Here is an 11,150-nt window from a genome sequence, read left to right on the forward strand (position 1 = left end):
TTTCTACCCCACTGTATTCATAAAATCTAGCTAGATTGTGTCTACAATATAGAATATCAGTGTTGGGAGCAACCTCAAGAATCATTTAATATTTTCATTTAAGAGATTTAGGAATGGGAGCACTAAAGCGTAGTGGTTGCCCATAGTCACAGGGCAGGTGGGTGTTCTTCCTGAGACTCCAGGTGACTGAATTCCAGAGCCGTGCTTGTGCTTCTACTGGAGGCTGCTTAGGGTCCGTTTGCTGAAGTGACTTCTGTAGGTATATTTATCTGAGCAGAGGTGACAATGTGGCTCCCAGTGCTTCTACAGATTCTCCATACTTCTCTTCTCACACACCTTGCCATGTGTCTTGGGTAGTAGGATTTGCATTTTGTTGGGAAGCCTCTCCTTTGATCATAGGGAAGCCTGGAAGATCACTGATGGAAGCTAAAACCAACTCAGATGGGCGTTGATGAAAGCAATTCAAATGTTGGAGAAACATAGCATTGCTCAACAAAATGCTCCAGAGTCACTGATTTTAATGATTATTTCCTTAGAGCTAGTGGCCTTCTTACTACTGGAGGACTGACTAGTGACATTCCTAAGAAAGACATTTCTAGAGAAATTCTGAAACTGACTCAAAGAAACACAAGACTTCATTTTCATGGACTTAAAAATAATTTTAACATCAATTATTTAATGAAAAAGAAGTAGTGCCAACAGGAAGTAGCACAAAATACAGTGTTGCAGTGGAAGATTGGTGCATGCTGCTGGGAAGAGGAAGCTGAGGAGGTTGTGGATGTGGGGAACAAGTACTCTGTAAGGACAGGGAGAGAGTGGTCAGAGGGGCAGAGAACCAACAGAGCCACCCATCCAAGCAGCCCAAATACAGGCTCTTTTGAACTGGCGTCGTGCCCCAAACACTAAACGCGCTGAGATGATGAGCTCCAGCTGCTTCTCCCAATGGTGTCTGTCCAACATGGTGATTCTGGGACATAGACATTTGCATGCTTACATGTGTGGAGGGCACCCCAAGGCTTATCACCACCCCCAGACCTCCCTGAGGTTTTCTTTACAGGCTAGCATCCCTAGCAGTGCATCTGGAGCGCTTTCCTAGTTACTGCCCTGGCCTGGAGGCCTGGTTTCCTCCATTAAATTTCACCATCTTATTGCCAACCCAAGGGTATCAGTGCCTGTTGTCCCCATTATATGATACTGTCTCCAGGACCTAATTCGCTAGTGTGGCTAAAAAGTAAAAACAAACAACCCCTCCCCCCGCAAAAAAACAAAACAAAACAAAACAAAACAAATTTAAAAAATCTGCTTAGCCATATCCTACTCCCCTGATCGGTGGCTTTCTCCCTGTTCTCCTAATGAATGTCTTTAGGGTCTTCCTTTTCTCCTCTGGCAGACACTCTTCCATTCATCCAATTCCTTCTCCATTAAAAGAGATTTAGCAGTGGTCTCTGAAAACATGTCTAGCAGGATGTCCACTTTCAGCTGCAAGAGACTGTTCTCTTCCTCCAGTTGCTGGTTCTGCCTGTGAAGGCACTGGGCCTCCCTCCGGTCCACACCTCCACTAACCCCTGTCTCTGCTATCCACTGGTCATTCTCAAACTTCAGGCTTTGTGTTTGCTTTTGTTTTATGAACCTTTTCCAGGTTCATAGTGGGAATTCCATAGTCCAGGCCCAGCTCCATCTCCTGGGTTGACTGATCCAAGGATTCAGGTTGGAGAGAGAAGCAGAATTCCAAGGAGGCATCTTCTTGGGACTAAACATATTCCCAAAGAGGGGCATCTTTGGCTTGATGATGGAAAAGCCAGTGCTCCCTTCTCCTGACATGTCCCAGAAGCCAGGGATACCTTAAGACTTCCTGCAAGGACCCTGTCCACGTCCCCATCACCCACTGTGACCATAGTCTGCCAGCCTTCCTCATGGATTATTCTAATTATTAATTGGGAAGAAGTAAAGTGAATACAAAAGGTCTCCAGAAATGCTGGAGACACTGTTGTTGACTCTTCTTTTACTCTCATACCCACTTTTGGTCTCTCAGCAACTCTTACTAGCTCTAACTGAAGATTATGTTTATGTATGTGTGTGTGTGTATGTATATATATACAAAAAATAGTGATAAGAGCTATTATATATATAAGAACTAATACATATATATCCAAAATTCTGGCACTTTTCGCTACACCTTACCCCACTGCCACCTTCTTGGTCAAAGCCACATTTCTCACCTGGATTACTGTAGAATACATTATAGCAATACTGCAATTACTAGGTTACTTTCTGTAACAGATTATTTTCAACTGACCGCCCACTTGCACTTTTGCTGTCTGTAATCTATTCTCAACACCACAGCAGAATGATCGTGTTGAAAGGAAGCCATTTCTCTGTTCAAAACTTTTCAAAGGCTCCCCACCTCACTCAAAGTGAAAGCCCAAGTCCCTTCCGTGACCCACCAGGCTCTGTCCTGGCCACTGGGCTGCCTCACACCCCTGTCATTCATGACCGTTCTGAGCTAATCTCCTGCCTCTCCCACCCTTTAACTGCCCCAGCCACAGGTGTCTTCTACTGGTGCTTGAATGAGCAGGCATATTCCCATCTTAAAGCCTGAGACCCCCATAGCTGCGCTGGCTCAAATGTCAACCCCTTCAATCCAACACTTTCTACCCGGACTCCTTGTTTTACTTTTTCTCCTTAGCTCTTATCACCATGAAACACACTATATATCTAACTTATTTTTCTTGTTTGTTGCTCTTCTTGTGGTTCAAGGGAGAGAAGACAATAGTGTAGATTGAACAGATTGCAGTGGAGATGACAAGAAGAGTCTGGATTCAGGGTAAATTTTGAAGGTCATGCTGACAGGACTTGCTGTGGGGTTGAATGTGGAGTTGAGAGAAAGAAATCCAAGGAGATGACTCTGGTTTTGACCTGAGAAATTGGGTGTATGGTGGTACTAAGATAGGAAAATAATTTAGGATGATTTTTTTTGATAGGGAAGATCAATAGCTCAGTTTCAACCATGTTAATTGAAGTCACCTATTAAATGTACAGAGATGTAATAAAGATGTGTTTATACATGCAAATCTAAACCTCAGGAAAGAGGTCTGGACTAGTAAAATGAACTTGGGTATCATCAACATTTGGATGATATTTGAAGACATGGGGGTTTTTGTAACCACTAAAGAAAAAAGTGTAGCCAGAGAAGAGACTTACAAAAAAATTGCTGGAGGAGCTAGTGCTTAAAGATTTAGTTTAGGAAGGAATAGATGACACAGAAAAGAAGAAACTGTTTCAGGAGCCCAGCTCACGAGAAGGACAGAAAACTGGGAAACAGGGCACACGTTTACCAGAGCATGTGACTACAGATATAAATAAGTTTGTGGAATGAAGGTGGGAAGTTGAAATGGTTTTCACATGATTGCATCTATATTTCTGCATGAAATATACGACAAGGTCTTTGGCTGAAGTTGGGTGGGAGGAGATGTTGGAGACTTGAGGATTGAGAAGAAAGTGTCTAATAGTCATCTTGAGAGTAGGTTAATGAATTTACTAGGGAAGTTTAGTTGTCAGATAGTGTTGAGTGCTCACTGAAGATTTTTGGTCATAAATTCGAAATGGGTCCTGATAGCGTTGGTTGTGTGATTTTTCCCCAGCAACATTTGGCTGCTTGCGTATGGGGGTACAGTAAGCGATTAGTTGAGTTGAAGAAGCGTTGGAGTGGGGAGAGGGAGAAATGGAGAGAGTTGCTATTTAACGGGTGTAGCTGTCATTACGCAAGGTGATTAAGATTGAGAGACCTGCTGTACAACGTCGTGCCTGTGGTTAACATTATTACATTGTATACTTAAAATTTGTTAATAGGGTAGATTTCATGTTAAGTGTTCTTACCACAATTAAAAAAATATATAAAAAGACAGGTTCCATACAATATCAAATAACATTAGATTTGGTTGCAGAGCTCAGAGAAAATTTCTAACTCTGGATATGCATATTAAAACATAAAAGTAAAAAGCTAAAGAGTAAAATAAATAAATAAACCTTCAAATAAAGGTTCAGAAAAATAAAGTTCTGGAAAGCAGATTTGGATAAATGAACTTTATAAATTAGGAAATAGAATAAAATGTACAACAGACAACTGGGTGCCATGGCTCACACCTGTAATCACAGCACTTTGGAAGGCAGAGGTAGGTGGATTGCCTGAGCTCAGGAGTTTGAGACCAGCCTGGGCAACACCATGAAACCCCATCTCTACTAAATACAAAAAAAATTAGCCAGGCGTGGCAGGGTGCACCTGTACCCCAGCTACACGGGAGGCTGATGCAGGACAATTGCTTGAATCTGGGACGTGGAGGTTGCAGTGAGCTGAGATAGCTCCACTGCACTCCAGCCTGGTCTGGATATTTGAGCAAAGGTTGGAAGGAAGGGACTGGAACTGACATACAGATGTCTCAGGAAGAGCAGTCCAGGCGGAATGACAACAGATGCAAGGTAGGCCTGTGGCTAAAGCGAGGTGCCCTGGATATCTCGGAGGGCTCATACTCTGCAAGGGAAGAGTAGTAGGAGAGGAGGTCAGAGACATGATGGGGGGAAGGGATCAGATTGCATGTAACATGTGCCAGCTTGAGGAGGGCTTTGCAGGCCATTGCAAAGATTTGGCTTTTACCTTGTGTAAGATGGGAAGCCACTGGAGGGTTTGGAACAGAGATGAGACATACACTTAGAAGGACCACTATGCCTGCTGTGTTGAGAGGAGACAGAAGAGGGACAAGACCGAGGGAGGGAGGCCAGCTGGGAAGCTCTTACAATAATCCAGGTGAAAGCAGATAGTGACCTACACCTGGCTAGTAGCGCTGGCGATGGAGAAGAGAATCTGGCCAGAGTTTGGATGCGTTGTGAAGGAAGAAGAAAAAGGGTTTGCCAGTGGGCTGGAAGTGGGACATGAGGCAGAAGGGAGACAAAGGAGAGTCTAAGAACTTTGTCCTGAGCAACTGGAAGGTTGGAATAAATATTTACTCAGATGGAGAAAACTGAGGGGGAGTTAGATTTGGTTTCAAATCAGGTTTTGGTTTTGTTCATGTCAGGGTTGAGATTCCTTTTAGACTTGAAAGCAGAGGTGTGGAATAAGCAGTTGGCTGTATAAGACTAGAATTCAGGGTTCTGAGTTCTAGCTCAGTTCTATTTTATACTGAAGATAAAAATTTGAAACTCATCTTAAGCCATGAGACTGCATGAGATCTTTACAGGAATGTGTGTGGATAGAGTACAGAAAAGGCCGAGAATACAAGAGGCATACCAATGTTCAGAGGTCAGGAGAGGAGAAGGAACCAGCAAAGGTTGATGAGTGGAAAACAAGGAGAATGTGGTGTCTGGGAGCCAAAGGCTGCAGTTATTGGCAATGGCAGGGTCTAGGTTTCACATGGTCTACGTCTGGTGAAATGGTGGAACACTATTTTGAAGATGATATTTCGCTAGACCTAGACCAACGACCATGTGAGTGGATGGCTAAGGTGGGCTGGAGGAAAAGGTCATTGGAGCAAAGAAGGACAAGGAGTTGAGTCTCAGGATGTTGGTTGACTCCAAAGTCAATGATGGGGTTTGTGGTAAGAGAAAGGCAGTGAGTAATAAGCTGACACCACCCATGACTCCATGAACCAGGAGGCCGCCAGCACACAGCGATGAGAGGCTTGTGAGGCTGCATAGTTTGGTGATTGGCTTCAAAAAAGCTGGGGTTTTTGGAGGAGAAGGTCAGACATTTGAGAAGTTACGAGGGTCACCAGATGAGCATTTGCCCCTCTCCCAGCTTTCAGGTGCTTGGGGAAGAGGAGAGGCAGTCTTTAGCTGAGAGGGCTGCTGGAAGTAGAATCCTCAGAGGACAGCCTGGCTTCCCTGGGCAGGAAGATACATTTATTTTTAAATTTATTTTTATTTTAAATTTGTTATTTTAAAATTTTATGGGTACTTAGTAGGTGCATATATTTATGGAGTACATGAGATATTTTGATATAGGCGTGTAATGCATGATAATCACATCAGACTAAACGGGGTTTCCATCCTTCAAGCATTTATCGTTTCTTTGTGTTATAAACAATCCAATTACACTCTTTTAGCGATTTTAAAATGTACGATAAGTTATTGTTGACTGTAGTTATCAAATCCTAGACCTTATTCATTCTATCTAACTACATTTTTGTACTCATTAACCATCCCCACTCCCCTGCTCCACTATACTTCCCAGCCTCTGTAACCATCATTCTGTCTCCCTGTGTTCCATTGTTTTAAGTTTTAGCTCCCATGAATGAGTGAGGACATGTGAAGTTTGTCTTTCTGTGCCTGGCTTATTTTGCTTAACAGAATGTCCTCCAGTTCCATCATGTTGTAAATGACAGGCTCTCATAGGAAGACACATTTAGAAGTGGAAAAAGGTGTAGGAGAGTTTGCTGATCAGTGAGTTCCTAAGGGTGCAGTGGAAAAGCTTGGGAAGAGAGGAGGGTTTGTATTAGATTAGATAATACCTGTCTGCTGAGGGATGATCTGCTGGTGACCCAGGTTAAAGTGTGTGTTGGGAAGGTGGGTGGCAGGAAGGAGCCACAAATGGCTGGTATTGGTATGAAGCATTTGGGATTAGTCCAGAGCAGCGAGGGGCAAGATCTCCAGGCAGCTGGTCTAGCCTGAGGCTGGAGACATCATGGCAGGAGGAAGACAAGATGATTGAAGACCCTCCTGAGGCTGATCACACCCCATGTGTAGGGTGGTGGAGAGTAGAGTAAATCTCTCTATGATAGCTAATTATAATATTGCTATAGTCATCATGGTTGAGGGAAATTTATCAGCAACTAGGCCATAGGCTGAGAGAAGTTTATCTGCAACTAGGCCAAAGACAGATGAATTGCTCTTTGTCCCCACCCACTGACTATCCTAATAAGTGTTGACAAACATGAACCAAACTTTTGCTGATAAAAAGAAGAGATATTCAAGGAAACCTGGAGAAAGAAAGAGGTGAGCCTTTTACAAACTTCAGGAAATGGCCAGACCACTCTTACCTTTAGTTTTCATGGCAACTGTTGGCCAGTAAAGTAGAGCTGCCCTGGGCTTCTGCGTCTGTCTCATCCCCATCAAGGGTCTACTGAGGAGAGAGATTCTAAAGGCTCATTTGACAACAAAAGGTTGGGATGGCCAAGAGTTGCTTCTTTTCCATTTATTTCCATTTGCTTTCATTTTCAAGCCTCATTCATTGTGACTGTGGGACTCTATTGCTCATGAAGGGCAAACGGGTCCTTCTCTGTATTCATCATGTGGGTTTTCAGAAGGGCCCCTGGCCTGGCAATTAGGAGACAGGACCCAGTTCTGACTCTTTTCCTTACCTCCCTTGTGACCTGAGCCAGGTAACTCATCCTCTCTAGAACTCAATCTTTTCACCTGAGGTCCTTTTCACCTCTCATATCTTATGTCTTAAAGTTACTTGAGTCAGCAGGAAGTGAAAGTAGAATCTGCAATGTCTTGGTACAAACTAAGGAGAGAGCCCAGGATTTTGATTCAGAATAAGAAACTCATTATTCACTCTAGGGTTAATCACTTTATAGCAGCTTGACTAAGGGACATCACTTCTCTGAATCCATTTAAAAATTGTATTAAGCAGATTGATATTTGCACTTTTCTTGGCTTCTTAAGAGAGATTTTGATACTATAAATAAGATTATTGGTAGGGACAAATATGGAAATGATAAAGATGCTTCCAAAATTCTTACAGGTACCATTAACTGGCATAATATCATTGATTGTTGATTGAATTGGCAACCAATCAATCAGTAGTAAGCATCTATTTTTTCCATCAAAGTGTATCTATTGAGGGGCAGGATCATGCTGGGGGAATATAGATAAAGTAGAATCACATAGTAGTACCTCACAGCTGGGGTCACTGAAATGAGATAACTTCTTTAAGGTCATACACTACTAAGAAGTAAGTTAGGATTTGAACCTCGATTTGTCCGCCCCAAGGTTGATGATCTTTCTAGCCAACCCCTAGCCCCTTCTCATATTTATACGTCAAGTACGTGGCAGGCACTGTGCTAGGAATTAGTGTTGTCCTGACAGCATTTGGCACTGGAAATGGGATCTTATTTCAGTCAATCATTAGTTGTCCCATTAATTAAAACAGGCTGTATTATTTTGATTCTTGGCTTAGTCTTAGAGTCTTATGATAATAATTAGAAGCTGACATGACCAACTACAAGGGTTCTTCAGTGAACATTCATTTTCTGCAATAAAATGAGCATCTCGGATGGTCTTTTCTCAGTGGGTGAGTGGTATTCCACATGTTCCTCTCACTGATAGCCTATGGGAGAATGGAAGTTAGAGCGTGAAGTAAAAAATCAGGACAGCTAGAGAAAGCCTTGTCTGACCCAAATCTAGCCTTATATGGGATACGTGGATATAAATATTCCACATAAATAATGTGCTTGTGTCATTTACTTACATTTTGCTTTTTAAGAGAACCAGAATCACTGTGATTCATACTGAAACATAGACACACAGGTATCCACACACAAACCCACACTATCATCTGGCTAAATTACCAACTGCCCAACCTTCATCTAACAGTTGTGGAAAGAGAAATGCAAAGAGTTTACTGCCTTGTAGAGAGTTCCCAACTGAAAGAGTCAATTGGTGTAAATACGGGCTTCATGACCTCAAATTCCTGGGATTTATTTCAGGCAGAATTGTCTCTTTTTTATCATTCAAGAAAGTAGAGAACAGTACAGTGTATCTGTTTAGATTCTGGCGTCTGAGGTCTTTGTGGACTTGAATGCTGATAGGGCGATAATGCACCTAAACATTTAACTCAAGGGCTGCCAGAGAGTAAAATTGTAATTAGTTTATTAATTTAATAACTTCTTGCATCTTCAAGTAGAATAAATGGCTTAATGACTTGGAGTAAACCAACTTAAGAAATTAGTGTATTCTACTAACCATGTAGTTTTGGGACAAGGATTCATCTTTCTATCTTCAGTGCCTAGAGGAATGCCTGGAAGTGAATGTTATTTTTTGTTGTTGTTGTTATTTAGTTTTCATTTCATAATCATAAGCATAACTCTGCAGTTCAGCTAGGCATGGAAGGGAAAAAGGAAAACCCGGAACCCAAAGGGAACTGCAGCGAGAGCACAAAGATTCTAGGATACTGCAAGCAGATGGGGTGGAGGGTGCTCTCCTGAGCTGCAGAAGGAATGGTCCGGTGGTTAAGATAAAACACAAGTCAAACCTTTTAGAGCTGTCCACAGTCAGCAATGGTGATCTTCTTGCTGGTCTTGCCATTCCTGGACCCGAAGTGCTCCATGGCCTCCACAATATTCATGCCTTCTTTCATCTTGCCAAAGACCACATGCTTGCCATCCGACCATTTATTCTTGGCAGTGCAGATGAAGAACTGGGAACCATTAGTGTTGGGTCCAACATTTGCCATGGACAAGATGCCAGGACCTGTATGCTTCGGGATGAAGTTCTCATCATCAAATTTCTCCCCGTAGATTGACTTGCTGCCAGTGCCATTATGGCGTGTGTAGTCACCACCCTGACACATAAACCCTGGAATAATTCTGTGAAAGCAGGAACGCTTGTAACCAAGTCCTTTCTCTCCAGTGCTCAGAGCACAAAAGTTTTCTGCTGTCTTTGGAAACTTGTCTGCAAACAGCTCAAAACAGATGTGGCCCAAGGACTCACCGTTGACAGAGATGTGGAAGAACACAGTGGGGTAATACATGGCTGGTAATACAGAGCTCCTGACAGCTGCATCTGCAAAGTACTCAATGACTGTTTATGGAATAAGGTGGAGTCCTGTTCCCTCAACCTTGCTACTACTGTTTCCCACACTCACTTTCCAGATAAATTCCCAGGCAAGTTAGGGAGGGATCCTATGGAGAAATATATATTTCTCCAAATCCATTGGTAGTAGAAAATAACCTTGGACATAGGTCTTCAATGAATTGGTATGTAATTATTCAGCATCTGAGTCAAAATGCAAACAGTAGCTCCAGTCTACACAGAGTTATCCAAATTAAATATAGTCATATTTGCTGTGCTGACATCCATGTTGTTGAGAACATGCATATATATGATGCAGCTCAAATAGCATAGGGAGAACAATGGTTAAACACGAAGGCTCTTGGCTGCCCTAATGAGATGGGGAATGGGGAGTCTGGGCATGGAGGTGCTCATTATGTGAAAGATAATATTTCTATTCAGCATCCCATAGAGCATTCATTTCAGCTGAGATCTCACTCTGGGAGCTCCTTTTCCATGCAAAATGTAGAACATTCAGAGAGAATGCTTAGAGAGAGAGGGGAAAGCTCTAAGCCTGTAACGGTGGGAAAAAAGGTCTTTCCTAGCTATAAGTAACTGGCAGCAATGTCCAGTAGAGAGCATTAGAGCAAATCTTATGTTATAAATACAGTTGATAAGTAGACTGCCCTTTACTTGGACTTGAAGCTATTCCAGTCAGAGACTGAGAATTTCCTCTAAATCCTAATGAGGGCCATGGTGCAAGGAAGCTTTGAGGGCTGAGAGCAGTAAAGGGTGCATAAGAGCACTTCACGTGAGCCTAAACGACAGATACAATAGAGGCCTTGGGTGGGAATCAGACAAGATTATTTCACAGATGCTTAGGATTTCCATTTGTAGGAAACTGGGAACAATGAGCAGAATCCCACCATTCAGCCTTGCTGTATATACTTAGGCTCAAAACTTGGTGACTTAGAGTTCTTATTTATTGTATCAGTAATTCCCCAACAATTCTATTCTTTAATTTTGTTTTCTTAAATTTTCATTGAAGAACAATCAGCTCATGTATTCATACGCTTAAGAGATAAATGCTGAAGTAGTTAGAGGCAAAGTGTCAGATGTTTGTAGATGACTATCAAGTTGTACACACACAGAGACAAAGCAAGTATGATTGCCATCTTTTGAACTGTAATTCTTCTTCTAACTTTTTATATGTTAAAAAAATCTCATACTAAAAAGTAGAAAGAGAAAGCCATATCTGATATTGGTACAGACAGATATCTAGACTAAGTGCAGCCCACTTGTCTATTTTCATCAAGATTTGACTGCCCACAGTGATCAATCCAAATGGCAACAACTTTTTTTTTTTTTTTTTTTTTTGAGACGGAGTC

General features: G+C 42.2%; 2 pseudogenes; both read right to left on the reverse strand.

Annotated features, from left to right (window-relative positions):
* Nucleotides 1-1,362: 1,362 nt before the first annotated feature.
* On the reverse strand, nt 1,363-1,776 carry LOC105483364 (protein chibby homolog 1 pseudogene; annotated as a pseudogene).
* A 7,471-nt stretch (nt 1,777-9,247) lies between these two features.
* On the reverse strand, nt 9,248-9,742 carry LOC105483222 (peptidyl-prolyl cis-trans isomerase A pseudogene; annotated as a pseudogene).
* Nucleotides 9,743-11,150: the final 1,408 nt, after the last annotated feature.

The sequence above is a fragment of the Macaca nemestrina genome, chromosome 11, assembly GCF_043159975.1.
Source record: "Macaca nemestrina isolate mMacNem1 chromosome 11, mMacNem.hap1, whole genome shotgun sequence".
Classification (NCBI taxonomy): Eukaryota; Metazoa; Chordata; class Mammalia; order Primates; family Cercopithecidae; genus Macaca; species Macaca nemestrina.